Source organism: Monomorium pharaonis, chromosome 1, assembly GCF_013373865.1.
Source record: "Monomorium pharaonis isolate MP-MQ-018 chromosome 1, ASM1337386v2, whole genome shotgun sequence".
NCBI classification, from domain to species: domain Eukaryota; kingdom Metazoa; phylum Arthropoda; class Insecta; order Hymenoptera; family Formicidae; genus Monomorium; species Monomorium pharaonis.
The window spans coordinates 20,945,855-20,968,657 of record NC_050467.1 but is presented as its reverse complement, the minus strand read 5'-3'; the positions used below and the strand labels follow the sequence as shown (position 1 = coordinate 20,968,657).

At 32.7% G+C, this 22,803-nt stretch overlaps 1 protein-coding gene and 1 long non-coding RNA gene across 8 annotated transcripts in view; one reads left to right on the top strand and one right to left on the bottom strand.

Annotated features, from left to right (window-relative positions):
* The window catches only part of LOC105829157, a 257,974-nt gene extending 238,249 nt beyond the window's left edge, over positions 1-19,725 (bottom strand). Inside the window, exons 1-4 of one of the 2 annotated variants that reach the window (XR_004965507.1) lie at positions 18,811-19,725; positions 18,370-18,428; positions 18,096-18,271; positions 17,903-17,944 (exon numbers count right to left, since the gene is read on the bottom strand). This is a non-coding gene — a long non-coding RNA (uncharacterized LOC105829157). The remainder of the gene's footprint in view (positions 1-17,902; positions 17,945-18,095; positions 18,272-18,369; positions 18,429-18,810) is intronic. The other variant, XR_003626166.2, reaches the window with a different exon arrangement.
* Positions 1-22,803, top strand: part of LOC105834520 (nucleolysin TIAR) — a 532,534-nt gene that overhangs the window by 276,675 nt on the left and 233,056 nt on the right. The gene's annotated exons all lie outside the window — the stretch shown is intronic.

Genomic DNA, 22,803 nt, shown 5'->3' with positions numbered 1-22,803 from the left:
TATGGACGTCACATATTCGCGGTATTGGAAAAAGTAGCTGAAATTGTACTATAACAATAAAACGCTCCCTATAAAATTTTTTTATCATTTTTTATAACAAATGGCTAATTCTGTTTGATATTTATAATACATAAATTTTGATTAGAAATGTATCACATGTATTGAATTATTGACATAATATTAAATTCAATTGAACCTTTAAATTTGTCCTTTAGTTTAAATTTGATCTAATTTCCGTCTTACATAAGTTAATAATAATTATCTAGTGTCTAAGAATGAGCTAACAAATTATAAAAGATATTGTATCTATATCGAGTGTAAATTCTTTTATCGTAGTTGTAATTTTAACTGTGCTTTACGCTGCTGCATTATATTGACCATAAAAGGCGTTTTATTTGTGTTGTTTACGATGGCGTAATTTATATTGAGAAACTTTAAGAAAACACAAGAACCGCATATAAAGGAAAACTTATATTAAACCTTCTCGACAAAAGAGCTAACTTAGGCAGTGTAGGAAAGAGTGCATAAGCCCGGGTGAAAATGTACAATTAGAGAACACATTAGAGCACTCCCGTACCTCACGCTGCGTCGTGCCTTATGTCATGAAAAGTCTCAACGTACCTTAGCATTTCTCCCGCGAAATGATACGGTGTTCATTGTCGTAAAACTCGAGAATACCCGAGAAGTGAATTCGGCAAAATAGCGTCTCACAAAGTTAAGCAAGACGTTGAGTATCAACGCTGAAATGGGTAGATTGTTAGGCGAGTTTCTGGCACGAGCGTATAACATCTCCCTGCTTAAGGATATACGAAATCGTACACGTTCATGGATTCCGTTAATGTAACTCGACTCAACTAAAATCGTTCGTGAAAGACGAGTGCCAACTCGCGTTAGAAGTTTGACCTGATGCAATGTTCGGATCTTATGAAGCGTCGCACATTATACATTTTATTATGTACTTACACGACCTAAGACGTTTTCAAACTTTCGTAAAATTATTTCGATAGCGAACGCCCGCGCGAGTTATTAGTTACTTAACAGTATCGTAAGCAAACTTGCACAAATGTATACAGCTCATCTGACATAAATATACAACATAATCAATTGACTTGAGACAAATTTAACTAGTTTTATAAATGAGTTTGTGAGAAACTTTGAGATATAATATTAATTACAATGGAGATCTATTATAAGCATAATAATTTTATATGTCATGTAACACATAGATGTAATCTATCAATAATAACGTGACTTAATAATTAAATTCATCACTAATCGATATGTCTGCATATATTTATTACATTGTGCAAATCCGTTAAACTGTATAACTAGATGTGAAGGTACGTGTTAGTCAAGTTAAAATAGTTGTACGTGTGTGTGTGTGTTCTCCTGTCCCTCCCTCCCCCAAATAATTATTATCATTTATTTAATTATATGAGCAACACTAATCAATCTGGCATAAACAAATCAAAAAAGCAAATTTTAAAATAGCCAAAAAAAGCACAATATAAAATATTTCTTTTATACTTCGTAAAGTGTCATTTTGCGTAAAAATATACTCCAAAAAGTACAAATAAAATATTGCTTTTTTAATTTCACAATCATAAGCTCTGCTAATTTTATGTTTAATCTCTTCGTTTTTCAACTTAATATCTTTTATTGTTTAGATCAATTTTATTTTATTTGCATTACACATATAATACTATATTATTGCATAATTATTTTTCAAAAAACAATTGCATTACTCTCATTTTCTTAATCACATTCATATGCATAATATGCATTTATATATTCACAAATCTTAATTTTAAAATCTCGATGTTAGTATTTATTTAGTAAAATAGTGCAAACAAGAACGGTGCCCATCTACGAATCGGTATGCAAACATATTAAATCGTTCTCCCCTAATTTAGTCGAGTGCTCGTTGCGTAAACTTAATTATCTTGGTAACTAGATGCTCCTCATAACCGATTTACATCGTCTCCACTTGTTCGAATTAATACGATGCAAGTAATCTAACTATTTCCGGATGTTAATGAACTCCTGATGTCTCGCCTAACTGACTTTCAAACTATCTAAAGCTTGTATCCAATACAGTCACGTGACAGAGACTTTTACGTTTCTTTAGTGCATATTTAATGAACCAAAAGAAATGTCGAGCTCTTTCGCGAAAACTAGGACTGCTCCTCAGCAACCGCGCCACGCACTCGGAATTCAGTTAAATCGATCGATTCAACGTGCCGCCTTATTAATTCTGTTCGAGCGGGGGGGGGGGGGGAGCATCGTCAACCATTACCTTCTCTCATCATGGATTAATGAGCTCACTGTCGTTATACGCCAGGCTGTTTTCTCCCCTCGTTCTTCTTGCCCGAACGGAATTTAGGTGATACGACAAAAGTTCGCAGCGGCTGTGAATAAAACATGCGGCCAACGAAGCGACACAGGCACGAGTCGTCGGTGAATCAAAATTAAGTGACTCGAGTTAACGAACAAAGGAGAAACCGTCTGGTAAGGATACGGAGAAGGGGTGTCGACGAGGGACGAGGACAGGCGAGATAAAGTGTCGAAAGCACCGCCGAGATTACACACCAGCGCGAGTCCACTTGCACGCTGCGCTTTACATTATTGACAAGCTTGATTATCTTAAGCATACTTTGCGGCGTTGGAGGTTGCAATCTTGCCCCCGAGAGAGAATGGGAAGGCTTACCTCTGGGGGGAGGGAGGGGGTAACCCAAGCTGCTAATATATTTATTAAAAACCTCAAGCAGCTCCGTCCACGCTCTAAACTTATCCGGAATCCGCAACGCCCTTTTCCTCCTTTTATCACGCTAACTATTCCCTTCTTCCTACCTGCATACTGCTCGCCGAGCCGTCACAGTATTCGCCTTCTCTTTACGCACTTATTTTCCCACCCTTACTTCAGCTTCTACATCAGCATCGATACCGACCATGTATGAAATATAATCGCAGCTGGTGCATAGTCGAGTTACGAGAAAGTTTCGCTCATAAGCTAAATCCGAGCAAGTTAGATATAATATAATGTAGTCGGCTGGTGAACATAACTGGCAATAGTAAACTAACAATGTATGATATAAAATATCTTAAAATTAATAAATCTTTTATTACATCTGCCTTATTAGAAGCAGAAACCTTTCAAATAACTTTATTTCAATTATGCGTAGCGTATCTTTCTATTATGCAGATAAAAATTCGTTCCATCACAAAAGAAGAAAGTAACCAATGCTTCTAAAGTAATGATTCCTTATTTCCTTAAACATTGTATTGTATTAATACTAAAAATATAATCTGCTTAGATAATTTACAAAAAATAAAAAAATAAAAACCCAGTTCAAACATTCATGACTTTTTTTCTATATAAAATACTAAAATCTATTAAAAACGAATCTAATCTAATCTAATCTTTACATATAATCACATTACACGTTCCGATTTGGAGAAAAATACAAGTTATTTGTAATCAACAAAAAATAAAAGTCTTCTACAAATCCTCATTAATTTATAAAATATATTTTGTGTACAAATGACTCATGTTAAAAAAGAAGTAAAAGAAGTAACAAAAAATATAACTTACTATGTCACTTATGGAGACCAATTTCTCATAATTTATTTTTGATTATGTTGCAAAAACATTAATTATTATTTAATATAAAATAGTATTGTAAAAACTGCTATATTATCTACCATAGAAGATATTTTCTAGTTTACATGTTCAAAGTTTTATTTTTACCTTTTATTTTAAAAATCCAAAAATAAAATAGTAAGCCAGTATTAATGATTTTCCTATATTATTAAAGGGATATAAGGATAAATAGAACTTATATATATTATTTATCTATCTATTAAGAATTTTAATCTATTAAAGATTTTTTCTCTCTTTATCTAAAAATTTCTTTGAACATATTAAATTATGAGAGAGGTGAGAGAAAGAAAGAGAGAGAGAGAGAGAGAGAGAGTAAGAAAACACCAATTATTGAATATATTTTTACAATTATTAAAATTATTTTAAAAATTTATAATGTCTTTGCCTTATTAAATATTTTGCATTGTAGTTTAGATTCGTATATATTTAACGAGAGCAAGTTACTTTGCAGTTTTACAATATAACAATTCTCCATGCAGCTTGTAAAAATTCGGCAATTCGGAGGTGTTATCATTACACAAAATTATCACGAGCCAAAGAGATATACCCAGAAGCATGACGACTATACGATATTCATGCTCATTTGCAAAAAGCTTTTCGGCAAACAGAATTTTAAAGTTCGCACTGCAATTTGGATTCAATTAACGATAGCGACGCTTTCGTTAAAATTATCCCGGGTGCCAATTATCTTAATTTTACGTACTTAATCCTGTTCTGAATTATAGTAGAAAATTTACACCTTGAATCAGAGGTTCAAATCTTGGAAAATATTATTATATCTTTTGAAGAATCATAGGCAAAAATTGTTTTTTCTATATAACCAAATACTGTATAATTACTTGAAAAAAAATTTTACTAAATTGAAATATTTTTTCAAATAGTACCATGCAGAAGTCTTGTAAAAAATGAATAATATTTATTTTAAATAAAATAATATTTTCTATAATTTAAAAGATGTATTATATATTTTGTATATATTTAGAATATGTATTATACATTTTCTAAATTATAGAAAATATTATCTTATTTGAAAAAAATATTATTTATTTTTTACAAAACTTCTGCATGGTACTATTTAAAAAAATATTTATTTCGATTTAGTAAATTTTTTTCAGTGTATAAAAAACATTCTTTTTTATAAAAACTTTTTATAAAGTCTCTTTATAATATCTCTTTAATAGTTACAGTTTTGTTAAACTTTAAAGCTTATTGAAATAAGTAGAAATGCATTATGATTATGGTTACCTAAGTGTCTGTTCAAAATTGACCTATACTACTGAAATAAATGGAAATTGCTACAAATGCTACATAATAGAAAGTGTTAGCTCACTGATAATTTATAGAACTGATATAATAAAATACCGTAATATAATTAACATAAATTTAATGTATTTCATTAGTTCTGTAGTTCGAAATAAATTCATTTAACTAAATTTTAATTCAAAGCATTCAACCTGTAGGCTTCAACTTTGTTTCGTAAGCAAAATGCTCTTGTCAGTGTTATTAGAATACCCAACTTATTTATTGTGATAACCGACAGGAAGTCGGATATCCGGCAAAGCTCGTAAATATACAGAATACCGGCAAAAAGAGCATTGGAAACAATTGACCTCTCTCTGACAAACGCGACGTATCGGCTTCGTTGATCACATTTTGCCTTGATCACAACCACGCGTGTATTGAAAACGAGCGGTTGGTTGGTGGTCGTTCAATAAATTGTGGCACCTAGTGGCATACCGAGAACTGGTTAAGAGCGATCACTGTATACCGCTACATGTTAAAAGCTTATAGCGGATAAAATCTCCCAAGGAAAAAATTTACGACTATTGTATTTTGAATCGTGTAATGGTCTCCTTCTCTCATTAAGAATTTTTGTATGATCATAAAAGGTAGTGAGAGAGAGAGAAAGAAATTTAAATAAAAACAAGAGAAAAAAGAGAGAAACAGGGAAAGATGCTTAACGTCTGTATATGAAACTGAGAGCGGAAATGAGGGTGAGAGGGAGAATGTGAGAACTACATGATGCAATAGGGTGGGACGGGGGGTGAGTAAGAGTGAGAGAGTGCGGGAGCTTTCGTGAAAGCTTCGGCAGGCTCCGCCCCTCGCCAATAGCAAAGCACAGAGGTTTGCTTGTCTTCTAGTGCGCCGGCCAATATCAAACTGACCCGGCCGCGCAGCCTCCAAGGTGGTCCAATCGGTAAACGCTCAGAAAAACGCGCTTCCGCGCGGTCACACTCCAAACTGCAAAAGCTAGTATGAATCACGTTTGAAAACTCACAGTGCGCGAGCATTGTCAACGCGTACAAAAATCTTCGCATGTTTTCCCTCTTTCACGTGTCCTCCGTTTTCTGCTCTTCTTTGCATAAAGTTTATTATCGGTATCATTTATAGTTGTCTTTATTTGTAACTTTAGCTGCTTTTACTTTTAATTCATTAAATGTTCTGTAGGCACATTTTTCATTATATATGTATGTATATATACATATATATACAGTATATGTGTGTTCTTTAACACAACTAATTTATTATATGTGTCAACGTAACTGATGTAAATGTAAAAGGCGTACACTTTTATTTTCGTTACTTTTTTATACATTATATATATACATATATATATAATTTAATATTATAAAATATATCATACTAGATGCAATTTGTCCTTAATAGTTATATTTATTATTTTATATTTTAACTATCATTATTTTCATTGATATAATGTAATAATAACTTTAGTTTTTAAAACAGTCAATTTATTGACTGTTTTAAATTGCATGGATTATTAGAGTGATAAAACATTAAATATAAATTTCATGCAAAATCACCCATATATTTATAAAATGTAAATGTAAAATGTTATACTATAAATTATAGATTTCAGTAGCACACTGGATAGACACATGTTATTAATGTATTAATAAAAATATTTTTCAAAAAATAATTATCGATATACTTGGACAAAATATTATTAAAAATCTATAATGTGTTACTTTTGCACTACATTACCACATAATAAAGAAATTACGTGGAATTTAATAATGTGCATAATCCTATTTCCGTTGTGCAAACGTGTAAAATTAACGTACTAAAGTTTGTTATAAAATAGCATAAAATTATCAAAGTAGGGATTACTCTAACTCATACATATATATGTCTGTCATGTAGTATGTATCTATAAGATATGTCAACTTTTCTGATAAAGTAGATAAGTTCTAATTAAAATACGTATATTGCATAAATACTCAAAGTTAAAGGATTTACTTAACTATCAATCAAACTTTGTAATTATATAACTTATATATATTAACTAAATACAAATAATATTTGTTAAAGAATAAAAGCATTACAATTTATTATTGTTTGTGAAGTAATTGTTCTGTACGTTGCTCACAATTTAAGTTCCCTGAGAAAATGATTTAAACTGATTCATCAAGCTCGAGCGATCATATAAATTATTCTGGGTCGTTGAAAAACAAAGATACGGTCAATGCGTTAAAAACAAACGTTTCATCGAGTTGAATCTAACTTCACAGATGAGATATTTTCAGGAAATGGTTGTTCTTCCGGTGATCTTCCTCTTTTTGTAGCTAAATTTTCTGTGATTGCGATTGCAATACGAAGCATCCAATTTCATGGCAGTTATTTGTGTTCCTTCTTTTCAGAAACGATTTTATTAATGTATAGTCATCACAATGAGAACATCTCTCGCAAATCGTGATTAAATCCATCTGTGTATTTATCCAGATATGACAATTTTTGGCATCTTATTTTAATACAATTTAAGTTTTCGTAAATGTAGCTATTACGTAATAGCTTTTTTTAGAAAATAACTACTTAATTTTTACCCACCCGTAATTTATAAACATAAAATAATTACTATTTTCTTAATATTATATTCGTAATACCGTTTTTATCATTGATAGACTCGGCGTAGTGGTGCTTTGCAATAGCTTTCCGCATAGTTCCAATATTTGAAATAGTATAACTATTAACAGTAAGTTATATTTTTTAAATTTTTATAAATTTTTTAAAATAATATAATTTAAAATTATTATTGGATCAATTAATTAAATAAGTTGAAAACAAAGTGCTCTCAATTCTTGCTAAAAGAAAATTTGGAGCACAAAGGGCGTTTGCGTCGCATGTGTAAGCTAAATTTATCTCATACACTCCGATGTAACAAAAAACAAAAACACGTCGATCGTGCGTACAAAAAAAATATTTAAGACTAAAAACGGAAGAAATTTCAAATGCAAAGTATCGAGACAAGCAAACAGTAGAAATGGACAATAGAGAGTCAGCCGTTAGATACATGCAGTAGAAGTAGTACGTATACAATCGGACAGGTAACATCGTCGGTAGTTCATCCTCTTTACCATTTCAATCGTATGCTTTCTGATTGAATCACAATCCTTTTATTACACAATACTCTCGAATCCGTCTCGGTTGACATTTACCCGTGGTACAACTCAAAGGACCACACTGGCATCATTCGATGCGCTTTAGAAATGCATAAGTATCGTATGAGAACTTGTATAAAGAGATATCTATGCACGACAATATATAAGAAAATAGGGTAATTCATCGTTAGTTTTTGTCTCGATTGTAAGAATAAGTCTTTCGGAATTAATGGAAACTACTGCTTCACATCTAACAGTGTAAAATCTGTTATTTTTGTACATAACATAATTCATAATGCGTAATGATTGAAGAGTCATAAAATAGAATGTAACATCAATCTGTGTACAAACGCACCGATGACAATAAAAACTCGGAAAGATATACGATTATCGTTATTTTGTGTGTATGAATCATTCATTCTAATATTAAATTTTGTTGTTACATTTGTAAAGGAAATATTTCATCAATAAATTTTATAAATGACATAACTGATCGTGATTGAAATGACGAAATATCACATAACACGCCTACGCTAGTGATATTAATGCAATAAAATGTTATACATCTGTATTTAGTTTACATATAATCTCCTATTTATTCGTGAGTTGTTTGTTAAATACACATATATTTTAAGTAATATTTATGTACAATACAAACTCGAGATCAATCTTCTTTCCGACTTTTTACTTGAGATCTTCATCCGGCTTTTCGCACCATGCAATGACAAATGTTCGTGCACCTTATAAAACTAATTATGCATTTCCCGCTTCACTATACAAAAGACGCGAGATAGCATTAAGACGCGAAGCATATAGTTGACTAGTTTCGAGAGAATAGAGACAAGAACGCAGAAGACTTCGTGCTTTCACGTAATCTCTTATTAAAATAAGACAGAGGGATCAAGAGCTGAGCCACGCGAAGGTGCGGTAGCACAAATAAAGCAAATAAGGAGAAGCAAAGACCGGCTGCCCGAGTGATGCAGAAATACGACATGTTTTTCTCATTCAATTTTGCAGACAAAAGGTTCCTTCTTCTGTCCAAGCAGGAGAGGTTCATATCCAAAAAAAGATGCTTTTCTCTTAGACGTTATCTCCTTCATTTACTTCGACTAGTTAAGAAACATCCCGTGAGATTAAAGATAAAATTTCTTTTGTTTCGAATATAAAAACCTTGTCCCAGACTAGAACAGCTATTTTTTCAGATTTCAGCATATTATATGTACATATATATATATATATATATATATATATATATATATATATATATGTAATATGCTTGTACACTAAATGTACGTACACAACGTATTTATTATTTTTAATACATATTCTTATAATATCCTATATGCAGTGGAACATAACCGTAACAAACTAAATATTTTTTTAATTTTTTTTAAGATATAACTAGAAAACAAATCTATTATCAGAACAATTTTAATTAATATGGTATATTTTATGTGTATCTCTAGTAAAAAAATCCTGTAACTTATGGATACTTATCAAAAATAATAACACTATTAATAAAGTGTCGTATTTCACAAAACGTTTCTGCTTTTAACAGATAAATTCGTATGACGAACATTATCGCATATAACGTGCAAAATTAACAAAAGATATATTTTGATACAACAATGAGATAATATTTGTTCCTCTTTTATTAACAATTTTTTATAAAATTGTACTTGTTTTGAATTATACTTTAAAATATATATTATTTTTCGATATTTCAAATGACAACAATAACAGCATGTATTTTAAATATTATATATGTAATTTTTAAATGTTTTAATATAAAGTATACGTTCCAATTATTCATTATTGTTGCAGTTATAAAAAATAATTTAGTATATCGACAATTCTATTATAAAATTAATTAAAAAATTTTTTTTTAATATACGCGTTTATGACAATGCTTTTATAGTAACTCGTACCAATATACGGTACTTTTTTCAAACAATAGTAATATTTTATAATAACATTGTGTATCTAACCTTTTATCAAGCTGGTCTATTTTCATGTAATACCTCTTCTAAAAAATAAAATGGTAGAAGTAGAACCTCCCTGTTAGGCGCGGTAATACTTTTGCAGGAAAAATTTCCATGGTAAAATCTACAGAATCAGAGGAAGTAAGAGTAGGGGCTGTTGAGAGGATAGGGGGTAGAAAGAGGGGCAAGCGACGGAAGCATCTGGACAAACTCGCATGAAAGTTTAAACCGATGTTTTACGATGGCTTTTTGTTTCGCGTGTTTTATTGAGCAGAGAGCGGATATTCACGTCAATCTCGCTCTCTTGCAATCCGCGAGAACCCGTGTAGAGTACGACGCTCTTTCTTTCGTTTTCTCTTTCATCTACTCTTCTCTCTCTCTCTCTCTCTCTCTCTCTCTCTCTCTCTCTCTTTCTCTCTCTCTCTGTCTCTCTTTCTCACTTTCTGCCTCTCACATCAGCTCGTATGTTATTTTTCTCTCACTTGTTCGTCTTTCCCTATTTCCATGACCTGCCTGTTCTTCTTTCTGTCTCAATCTTTTACGCTTTACCATTTTTCATCAAACTTTCAGTACAATTTAAGAGTATATACAAAATATATACACGCACGATAAAACTCTACGAATTCTTTAATGCTTTAAAACCATTTACCATAAAAGTTTCTTCTACAAAAGAATTGCCGAGCCTAACGTAGAATTTTAGTCAGTCCCTGGCTCCTGTACTGTCACTTTATGTTTATGACATTGTTCAGACTATGGGTATTATATGTGAACGGATGTAGAATAAAAATTGCATCTTCATATAAATGTATCTTTAAAAAACATATTTCCAAATAACACATTCCAAAGGGTCCGAAAGATTGTGAATATATCCAGCCATTTATATGAAGCAAATTCAATTTCAAGCGCTTTTGATAAAACGGTATTAAAACGTGCCGCAGTTTCTCATAATTAAATTGTCTGATGTAAATGAGACCATTTACTGCCATTTAGAAATAACATACGGGTGGATGATAAAGCAATTTTCAATGTAATTTTCAATATAAAATCGATGCTAAAGGTAAAACGCGCGAAATTATAATAAAAATATATTGCTCTTTGATGTTAGTATCGATTATACTTATTTCTATCTCACTACCGATATCTCGTAACGTTTTTTAAATTAATTTTTATTTAAGAGACTACAGCTTTTTCCATTATTAATTATTTATTTTAATATTTCCAAATAAATAGCTATGATAAGATATTTTCCATTACATAGTTATAATCTGGCTTGCAAAGTTTGTGTCAACTCTTAACGATATCATATTGCGCGCGACTGACGGAGAAAGGATGATGGTTAGGAACTTTCTTAGTCTTTTTAAACTTCTCGTTTGCCCAGATGGGAAACTCGTAAATCGATAGTCCCAAGGGAAGGAAGAGCGCTAGATCCCGCACTGCGACATACGTATCGAAACAACCGTTTCCTACTGATACCTCACCGCGAATGACGTATAGCTTGAAACACGCATGATTTATTCCTACATTCGGAAATGATCGTCAACGTCTTCCGTAAATCGATACGTATTACTTATTTTGCAAAGAACATGTCTGCAAAATTTATCGATTTTGGACTATGTGTAACTACGTAGTTAAATCAAGTTCTGACAATTGATGAAAATCGGTCACGCTTTTAATAATTTTGTATTATTAAATAGTAAATTACGAGACGATTATTTTACATACACAATGCAACAATTTTAGCGGTAAATAATAAATTACAGGATGATAAGCGAGACAATTATTTTACATACGACAATGCATCAATTTTAATGGTAAATTGCATCCAAGTAGTTGCTTGACGCTCTTGCAATTTGCAAATAATTACACATTACAATAGATATCAAAATACAAAAAAAACTTTATAAGTATTGCACAAGTAGTTGCTTGCTAACTTTACTTGATCAATAATATTCCATTTTATTTCTTTAAACAGTTATGAATTAATTGTAACAAGATATATTTTTGTAACTTATACAAATAATTGAAATTTAATCTGCAATTATTACATGTATCGAGAGAAAACTGACTGAAAATCTTCGCAACGTAAATTTCTAAAGTTTTCAATATAATTATATGACGAGTAATATACTTTAATTGTTATAAATTGAGCTAAAAACGTTCGATAGATTTAAGTAATATAAAGTCTGTTTTATATGCCATTCAAATGCACTCAATTTACACCGCGCTGTATTATCTTCATAATCTATACTGTATTTTGATTATTATAACTTACAGCCAATCTAATCTTTCTACCATTTAAATATTTTATTTTGATTATTAATTATATATTGCACGTGTATGAAAAAATACATAACTTTAGTATTCTCAAAGATAGTATGTTATGCATCACAAAAGAGAAGAGGAAAATATCAGAGTCCACAACATCCCAGTTATAATATTTGAGAAGCGCACAGAAATTCATCGCAAAGCGTACAAGGCCAATATCCTTATATGCGGAAAGGATTACGTGGAAAGATCCGTGGCATGCGAATACGTGTCGGTGTGCACAAAGGTGCCGGCTGTTGCACACGACTTATACCCACGTATGGCATGAGAGACGAGCGGCGAAGGAAAGATTTTTGGGGAAAGCGTCACGGCGAAAACGTCTCGGAGGTTCTCTATACAGCCACGTGCCTTCAAACCGAAAGAATGTAATTACTGAGAGGATCAAAGTCGAAGAAACGACGTCCGTGACCCGTCTACGTCGGTTTCGTCGTCGTTCTCGTCCTGATGCGGAATTTAAATATCGACGGAAGTATTCGGCGTTTGACTCCCGTAACTGCTGCATTCGCCACCTTTTCCCCTCGTTGCTGCCACTCAAAGACTCGTTCGCTGCTGTCGCCTTTTCTTCGTGCTAAAGGGCGACAAGAGGGTCGCAAAGAACGAAACAAAGGAGTTATCCACTGTCAGCATCTCTCCTGGAAGACCGTTAAAAGTACATGCGAATGTTTTAAACTCCTCGCCTTTCTTTATCCTGCTTCCTTGTTATCTCTAAAGCCTCGCTAAAAAAGGATACGCTTAAGACAGCAAACTTGAAAAGATCTATCATTCTAAATAGATACTCCAATGTTTTATTGATTATTATATTAATCTTTTGTTTCGTTAGTATCCAAAAATCTCACGAATATAAAGTAACGACACCTTTGACTAAATGAAGAAATTGAGTCTCTTTTAATTCTATCTAAAGAAATAAAATGTATTTGCGCGTGTGTGTCAATAATATAACATATAATACATAATTATAATAGAACATTTTACATTATTTTATAAATATTTTACATTAAAATATTAATTTCAATAATTTAATAAGAGCGTGTTATGTAAAAATGTTAAATAATTAAATATTTTACATATTTGCTTCCCTTTTTCAAAAATGAAAGAAATACATAATTAAAAATATTATCAGATTCAACTATAATTACAAGTTTCCATAAAAATTTAGATAAAACTAATGTAAAATTTAACATCATTCATGTAATTATACCGTAATAGAAGTAATGTCATTACGAACAATCACGATACAAAGTTTTATTTCCAGACCTGTCTAATATAATTATGTTCTATCATAAAGTAAAACGATACTTTCACGCAATAACATTTATTTTCACACATATAAATATTGACTATACATTTCCAATGGAAAAATTTACTCTGTACCTTTAAACGCTTTAAAGAGCCATAGAGAAATGAATGAAAACTTGATAGTATCCAACACCAATATAGAACAAACTATATCCAATACTTTTCTCGTTTTACTACTTTCTTGCGTAGCAAGATTTTCTTTATACGTTTGTATTTACCATCGTAGTTTGAAAACCTTTAGTTTACCATTATTTGTTATTATCTGATCAAATAACAATTTGCTAAAATTTACGTTTATTTTAAAATACGTTGAAGTCGATCAAGTAAAGTTAAACAGAATTTTTGAGTTCAATTCCGAGACGCAAAGTTTCTAAAATAAACTTACTTTTGTTCTTTGACTTCAACCAAGCAATAAATGACGATATGTGTGTGCATTCTATCGAGCTTTAAACATACAAGCGAAGAAATCCCACAGCAATCTCGGTTCGCAAAGAGTTTTCTATTCATATACATCTTAGACATGCAAAGTAAAGTAGAGAAGTAGCATTCTATAAATTCGTAAGAAAAATAAATTTTATAATGTCGAATATCAAAATCATAAGAAATCTCGAAAACAATTTTACGCTTTCTCAAATCTATATATGGTTCGATTTATATACAACTTTTACTAAATCAAACTTTTCATATTTTTAGGAATCAACATTAGACATCACATATATATCTGGGAAAGAATTACACTCAAAGAAATTATCAAAAAAAAATAAAACTCTCACCTACAATCAAAACTTTACTTTTTAACTTTACCTTTTAATAAGTGGCATATAGTGCTATATATGAACTTAGCTAGATAATAAAAATTTTTGTTGTATAATAAAATATCCTATATAGTTCAAAATATATTTATAAAACTATTTAAAAAATATTTTCGATGTAATTAAAATCTACGAAATCTACGACATATACATTTAAAAAAATATATTTTATATACATTTTGAAAAATTATTGATTAGCGGAAAACGAGCCAACGCATCAAAAACAATGGAACAAATTGAGTATAACAAATTGCATTTTACACGGATCTCTTCGCATCATGAGATGCGTAGACCTAGAAAACGCATATCTCGGACGAAATAAACACTCGCTACTTCGACTGCACGTGCACGTGGAGCGACTCTCGGGCCACGCGTTTAGAATGTTTCGCGAGACGAGGAGCCACTTGAAGGGGAATGCATTCCATGGGACGGGTGTTCACGATGAGAGGCTTCTGCCAAAAGCTTACGCCAAGCTTTCTCGCTTAACCTTAGCGAACGCGTACGTGCTTTCTGTCAGGAATGCCTAGCGCATCGTTCGTCGTCGAGCTACCGGAGCAACTATGGCCAAACTGCGTTTTACGCGGGTCACCGAGATAACATAATGCAAAATTCACTCGACGAAAGAGCATCCGCGTCTAAGGTTGTTTTCTGATATCTTCCTACTTTGTCAGTACAATTATTTGCAAGTCATTTTCATGTATTTTTGTTATAAAACAATGAATTTAAAAATCCAATAAATAGATAAGTTTCATATATTTGTTTCATACACGTGCCTGGAGACTCATAATTAGGCAAATAGATTTTTAAAAAATTATAAAGAAGCTTTAAATTGTGTAAATTAGTGAATGTGATTTTGTAAAAACTTGGGCAAAAGTTTTAGCTTACCTAAACTACGCTGTTTAAAACATTTATTAGCATGAATTCTGCTTCATTTTCTCATAAATATTTGATTATTTCGTTTTCTCCAAGGACAAGCCACGCTTTCGTTTCTAATGTTTAGGATTAAACGGTCTTCAGAATGGGGTTGGGTTGTTGGGTTGATGCATGACGCACGTGCGTATCGAGGGACATACTAATAGAAAGTGATATATGGGAATTGATCTTTTATTATTTAAGCTATGGCCGATCTCGGATATGCATGGAATGCATATTTGCTAGTAACCTACTGTATACAAACCAATGTTTCCCTGAGGGACGATTGCAAATTTCTCGGTGAAACAAGGGTTGTGTTGAATGAAATTTCGTTATTATTCTCCTGCATACAATACTACCTAATAATCAGAAAACGTGCGTACGTAAATAATAAAAAAATAAAAATAAAGTAATATTCATTTAGATAAAATTTATTATCCAATCCATCGTATTTAATTCTATTTATTTAGATATTATATTAAAATAAAAGTCTTACATGTAAAAACAAAATCAATTTTTTGTATTTTATAGTAAGTCTTTCATTTATAAATGTGTGATCAATTGTTTAAGAATCTTATCTGTTACGTTTCACAAATGCATCTAACTATATTTTATAACATGTTTATGTTAAAGGTACATTGCTTTATCACATTTTATTTTATTGAATTTTACTGATGCTACATCTTCATTGATTCACAATGTTTGTTAAGTATAGCTAAATTTTGTGCTCCATTAATCATTAATATCAGCGCTCAATATTAGTTGCTGGTATTTAAACTCATGTACAAGTAATTACTGGCGATAGAAAATACGAAAACGACGATTATCGCATTTGACACTCGATTAAATAAAGACAAACGAGTTTGTAATTATAAACGCGACAGGAAGACTTTTAAACCATCAATCACACATAGGATTGATAATGAAATTATTGTCGAAATAACTATGTAAAAAGTGGAGAGAATTTATACATGGTTTATACTGACAACTTAAATCAGAGTTGTTTAAAATAGTTTAACAAGGATCAAAATAAGTAGACAATAAAATAAATAAATATTTTACCACGTTCTTTCAAAACTCTGTATTTAACTCAAGAAAAAATCTAGATTTGATTTTATTATTGCGAATTAGATTCTATATATATATATTTTTTTTTTATCTTATTGTCTCGCGTTCTCCTATATTTCATCCTCTCCCAGCCTTTGTACGTCTATTCGACGTATTCGTATCTGCGATCGTGATTCTCGCATTCAAATGCACTCTGATAAAAAGCAGACGATCTGCGACGGCGGACAACCGAAGCCACTTCGGTCCTTGAGGTAGCCAGACTAACATAAACGGGCGAGTGAAGTGGCTGTGTACACAGAGTAGTGGTAATACATAATAAGATATGAACGGAGGGCATGCGGCATAATCATATATCACGAGGTAGTGCGGTATGGCGAAGTATTCCTCCGTCTACACGAAGTGCGCACACCAACTGGATCACTATCGCCACACTACCACATCGCATCCATATAGATACACGCGAAGACTAACCTGAGGAGGAAGGTCCTTTCTCTCGTTCCTCACCCCCTCCCTCCTCTCTCTCTCTCTCTCTCTCTCTCTCTCTCTCTCTCTCTCTCTCTCTCTCTCTCTCTCTCTCTCTCTCTCTCTCTCTCTCTCTCTCTCTCTCTCTCTTTCTTCTACTCTATATCTCGTGTATATTCCCTATCCGACCACCGACTGAAACTCCGCTATGGTGTACACGTACGCTACACTCGCATTCGAAACAAACGCGGCGGTGTGCACGAGGGATTTGGTACTGTTCGCTTAACTTTTCGAACAAGAAAGCCGGAAGGAAACTTCTCGGGTACCCTACGAGCGACACTGCGTGGGGTAAACGGTTTGGTCAATGAATAAATAGAAAACCAGGAGAAAACTTAACGTACTAAAACGTTTCCAGATCTCAAGGCGTACATGCGTATCTGGGGATGCAGTCGTAATCACTGAGCTGTCCGATGCAGAGAGCGTACTGCCGTTGACTTATAGCCAATGCGAACAAGAAAAAAATAGATACGGTCCTAACTACAGACGTTTTCACGGGCACGTAACAAAATCTATCGAAAACTTTAACTACATATATAAAAAATTAACTTTAGCTTCTAAATTGTATTTTCATTATAAAATATGAATAACAAGTTTTTACTCTAAATTATTCTCCAATTTATTATTTTTTAGTGAGCCCACCTCACTAGCAATAGATTTCCTATTATTTTTTATTCACGCTTGAGATTTTCTTTTATAAGTTTTCATCGACTAATACATCTAATAATTATTGTAATATTTCAGTAAATCTTTTTATTTTTTATTTCTTTTATTTCAAGATAATGGATTTTTGAGATGTTATATTTATACGTAATAATCTACAATGTTAATATTTTAATTTAAAAAATAATGTACATTTAATAAAATATACATACAAACATCCACAAATCCATTATCTCAAACCAAAATAAAAGAAAATTTGTCACTCACCGATACGATGCGCAGCAGTGGAGTTGAATAAAAAATATTGAGCTGCAACATGCAAATAAATCCAGATTATATATATTATATTCACACGTTATCAAAAATATTATAATTAAAAATTTAAGAAAGCGCATAGAATAATGATGAATAATTCATTTCGCAAATAATGGATGACATAATAAAATGATGAATTACTCACTCCATGGTTGCTCCACTGTCACCCGATGCCACCCAGGCCTCCTCCTCCTCTCAGATGGTTTGCACTCACACAACACTCACGGGAACGCCGAGACACGGTTACACGTGTGAATTATTAGAATACAATCGCGTAGCACTTTGCGGCACTCTCGATATTAGTCAAACGCTCGTACGATTCTGTAACACATAATATTTCGTAAATTAGAGATAATGGCTTCTCATAAGTTGTTAGTGTACAAGCATTCATAAAAAAATAAATAAAAATAGTTAATTACCATTGTTTGCTCCTTAATTAAATACGGATGTTGCTCAACTTTTAAAATTTATTTAGTACCTGTAACGTTTCGTTAATAATTAAAAAATTCGATAACATCGGCATCTTTCTTCTACTGATATCGATTATATGAATTATTTAATCTGCAATTCACGTATTATTCCGTGCTTTTAATCCAAAAATGATAAGTGGACTACATTTCCAATTACATATGAATCGATCAAAAAGCTCAAGCTCAAATAACAATCGACGTCACGAAAAAGACGAGATGTATCACGACAAGTTTTGGTTATGTTATTGTGAAAAATTGGGAAACAAACGACGTCAATTTAATGTTGCTTGAGAGACAATATGCAAGATATATTTGGTTCCACGTATTGTTGAAGAAATTATAATTAACTAAATATGTCAACAAAAAGAGAATTTACATGTAAATCCTAACCTCTATTCGAGAACAGAGTCACTGAATAGGTGAAATTACTGAACAGCCATTGTCTCAGTATGGTCATTACAATCAACAAGTGCTCAAGTTAATGACTTACGCGGTCTAGCAGTCCTTAACTAACAATCGAAACAAAAGATCTCTTCTCGTTTCGTCTCGTCTCGTACTCATCGCTAACCTGTCGCGCTCGCGTTTCGGACGATAAGACAACGGCACGCGCGACCGACGCGACGGTTCGCGACAAACTTCACACGATTACTTGCAGATTCGGGACGTGTCGCGCAAATAATAATGACAGCTACGTCTACGCACTGACCGTATCAAAATAAACGTTAAAGCCGCACGTTAATGTACACTGTCACCCCGAAACGTTATTACTTTATTCTCTCTAGAAATGATTGATCGACTTCGTCACTAATCGATCGCTGTCGATGTCGATTAATTATATCTAGCGAGGTCCGCTTTTAAGCACTCTTTTTGAAGATTTCTTAGAAATATTCTGTTCTTTGCATCTCAGATTTATTTTGATAAAAATCATATTCACATATACGATTAATATCTTATTATAGCAATATTGATTCTTTTTAATGATGCATATCTATGTATTTTTTATATTGCGTTATATATGAACAATCTGATAATAGGAAGTAAATCCATCAATTGGATTGACGTTTAATAATGGTGTTTGCATTTAATTTTCTGTTTTTTGTGTAAAAAAGATAAAGTAAAATAAAGTAGAAACACAAGTATTATAGCTTTTGTGGATATTATGACTACTCGTAATATTTTCGTTATTGGATGAGGAATTGATTATTTTTTTATTCAGCATACACATATTGAGTTGTTGCAGTCTAAAAAAATCATGTGTATAACGTATGTACATACTTATGTTTTAATATATTTTGCATATTTTCTTTCTATTTTGACTAAATATATAATTTTACAACAAAATATTGTTATTTGAGAAACTATTCAAATAATTTTTTACCATCCAGTGTCGTTACTTTTTTATAAATAATGTCCTAAGTACTAGATTCATAATTTAGAATCGATTGAATTTATTGGCAAATATAAATGTTGTCTTTAATTTAATTTAAAATATTGATTATTAACATAGTAATTGTGCAAAATGTAAATATAAGGAGCTATAACATCACCTTTCCCTCTACGTAAAATCTTGAAAAAGTTTTACAGTACTATTTCTTACAAGAGCAAAAATATGTATACTGCGCTCATACATCTTTCTACCAGAGATTTAGTTGCCACGAGAAACGCGCGATTTTGCTACTCTATGCGTTTTAATTCTTCAACAACACTTTATCACAAAGTCCATATTACTTTTGACAAGAACGACCATGTTTATAACGACTATGTTTCTGTTAAAACGTTTGATCTTGTGTTTCGTAGCATCTACTTACACGATGATCTAATCTTATATTTATAACAATCACAAATTTCACACTAAGAAAGGCAATAAGAAATTATTTTGCCCTATACTCTCTAGATTTTTACGTGATTAAAAAAAGATATCGAGACGTTGAGTCATTTCTCATGGGGACTTGGGACGTGTGATAGCTCCTTACGTCGAAGTTAACATGAAATACAAGAAAACAGAATATTTTCAAAGAAATATATTTTACGAAAGCCGTTAGGACGGCACAGCACGCAAAACGCAAAGCAGCAAGCGCATTGGCCAATCACAGTCGAGAATTGTCGAAAGAACAGACCACGGTGTAATCACACCATGGAACAGACTACCGTTTTGAACCCTCGGCCGCTCTCTGAGTTCTGTACTTTTACCCGCGTCTTCTCACGTACGTACTACAAGTGCTGCAGCCCGTATCGAGGTAACAACGTTCCAAAGCAACGCGATATAACGGCTTGCATGCGACCTTCGTGTTTACTTTGGCGGTCAGGCACGCCGCGACGTACGTAGTAGTGTCGTACGCCACGTAGCTCGCTCGCGTATTGTCCCCTCACGCGACCGCGCGCTTGCGCGAGCCAAGTCGTCGACGCAGCGATGGGAGGAGTGGGGGGTAGAGTGGGACCGTTCCCGCGTCCTGTGTCCTTGTGTGCTTCGCTGCCGGCTCCCCGCGCTACTTTTCGTGGACTCCGATAAACACCAGATATTTCTTATTGATGTACGCGATTGTTACAGAAGCGTTTTATTAATTTCTGCGACTGAGATCTCGTACGTGCCTCGAGGTAAAGGCCTTTCGTCTAACGACCGCAAACGTACAGCCACTCGATCGAATCATGACGCGAAAGAAGGTTAAGATCGTGTCGTAGACAACTGCACTTCGTATTTTTTTGGAGCATACATTTCCTAATACTTATTTCTACAACAGTACGTGGAGTCTAACATAATTTATGTATTATTTTCGAGTTAAAGGTGCGAAATAAAAGCACGAAGGATGCTAATATCATTTTCGAATTTTTCGATTGTCGGAGGGGGGGAACGTCTCGTAGCCACGAAACGGATTGATTCCGAGTTGAGCAACATCGCGGCATATTAAATCGGAAGTTAAATAGCAGTGATCGATTCCGTTTTTTAACATTACTCAATCGGCGTGTTCAAGCCGAACAATGCAGCCACCGTGCCATTGACGGTAATTGAATCTACATGTAAGAACCAACCGTGTTTGATCGCTCGCTCGGCGGGCGAGCAGGCTAGACGCTTCGCCGGCTTGTACGCACCTATAAATTCAATTTATTAAAAGCCCTCGCCTCTCATTTGCGAGATATCACCGACTATCGAGCGGATCACAGCTTTGTGTGAGTATTACTTTTTTCTTTCGCGTAATTCTTTTTGCCGTTGCATATAAGAAAGTGCGCATCGCGTCTGATTAACGTTCAGGAGTCCTGTAAAATGCCGAGCGATCGTCATAGCCCGATAATTAGTACGCGCGCGATCGTAATTAACCGTATTTCCGCGAGTGAGTAGCATCGTGTGAGTGCAACAGAGGAATCCGGGAGAGAGGAGGAGGAGGAGGAGGAGGAGGAGGCCTGGGAGGCATCGGGCAACGGCGAAGCAGCCAAGAGGTAAATAATTGATTACTTGTTCCGTTTTATTATTTGTTACTTGCGAGATTAATTATTTAGAATCTGTTTATGTGTTTAACAAATTTTTTTAAATGGAATTTGTAGAGTTGCCAGCAGTAAAGAAATAATAATATTATTAATTATTTTTTTTATTTGAATTAATTTTTTACGTTATTACAATTCAGATTTATTTGCATTATATATTTTATATTCGAAAATTCCATCGTTGCGGTCGGTGGGCATAATTTTTTAAAATTTCGATTTGTTAAATAAATCTGTGCAAATCTGATGTACATTGGAGATTCGGAAAGATTTACAAAATGCATTACATCAATATATATTACATCAAAAGAATGGAAACATTATATGAATAAAAAAACAGTAAATTCGTATATTGTATCGTCAAATTTATTCGCGCTTATTAATAAAAAAATGTATGTTGTTTCTCAAGATAAAATTTTATTTTCAATTGATACACTTTTTGTGATACGAGATACGCAATAACTATAAATATGGATGCATAATAATTTTTTCATCTGTTCGTTATTCGTTTTTGCTTTTTATTTGTTATTCTTTATTTATTTGAGCAAAATTCAATATTCTTGCAGCGTTTATTTTTTTTTCTTTACAAATTCTTTATCATTTCGTGAGGAATAGAAAACAACAGGATGAGTAATTAATTAATAGATTATTGTAATTAATGTGTGTTGGAAAGAATTCTTTATATAAGTTTTATATAAACTCTGTGAACGAAAAAGCTTTATTGTTTGTTACATGAATCAAATGTAATCGTGATGGAATTGGTAAAATAAATTGTTATGATTATTCGATTTATCTACACAAATTTATGAGCGCCAACACTGATCAGAATAACTCATAAATTGTGACTGAAGCTCACAGTATCGATTTTATACAATCAGTGTAATCAGTTAATAATGAACAAATTGAAAT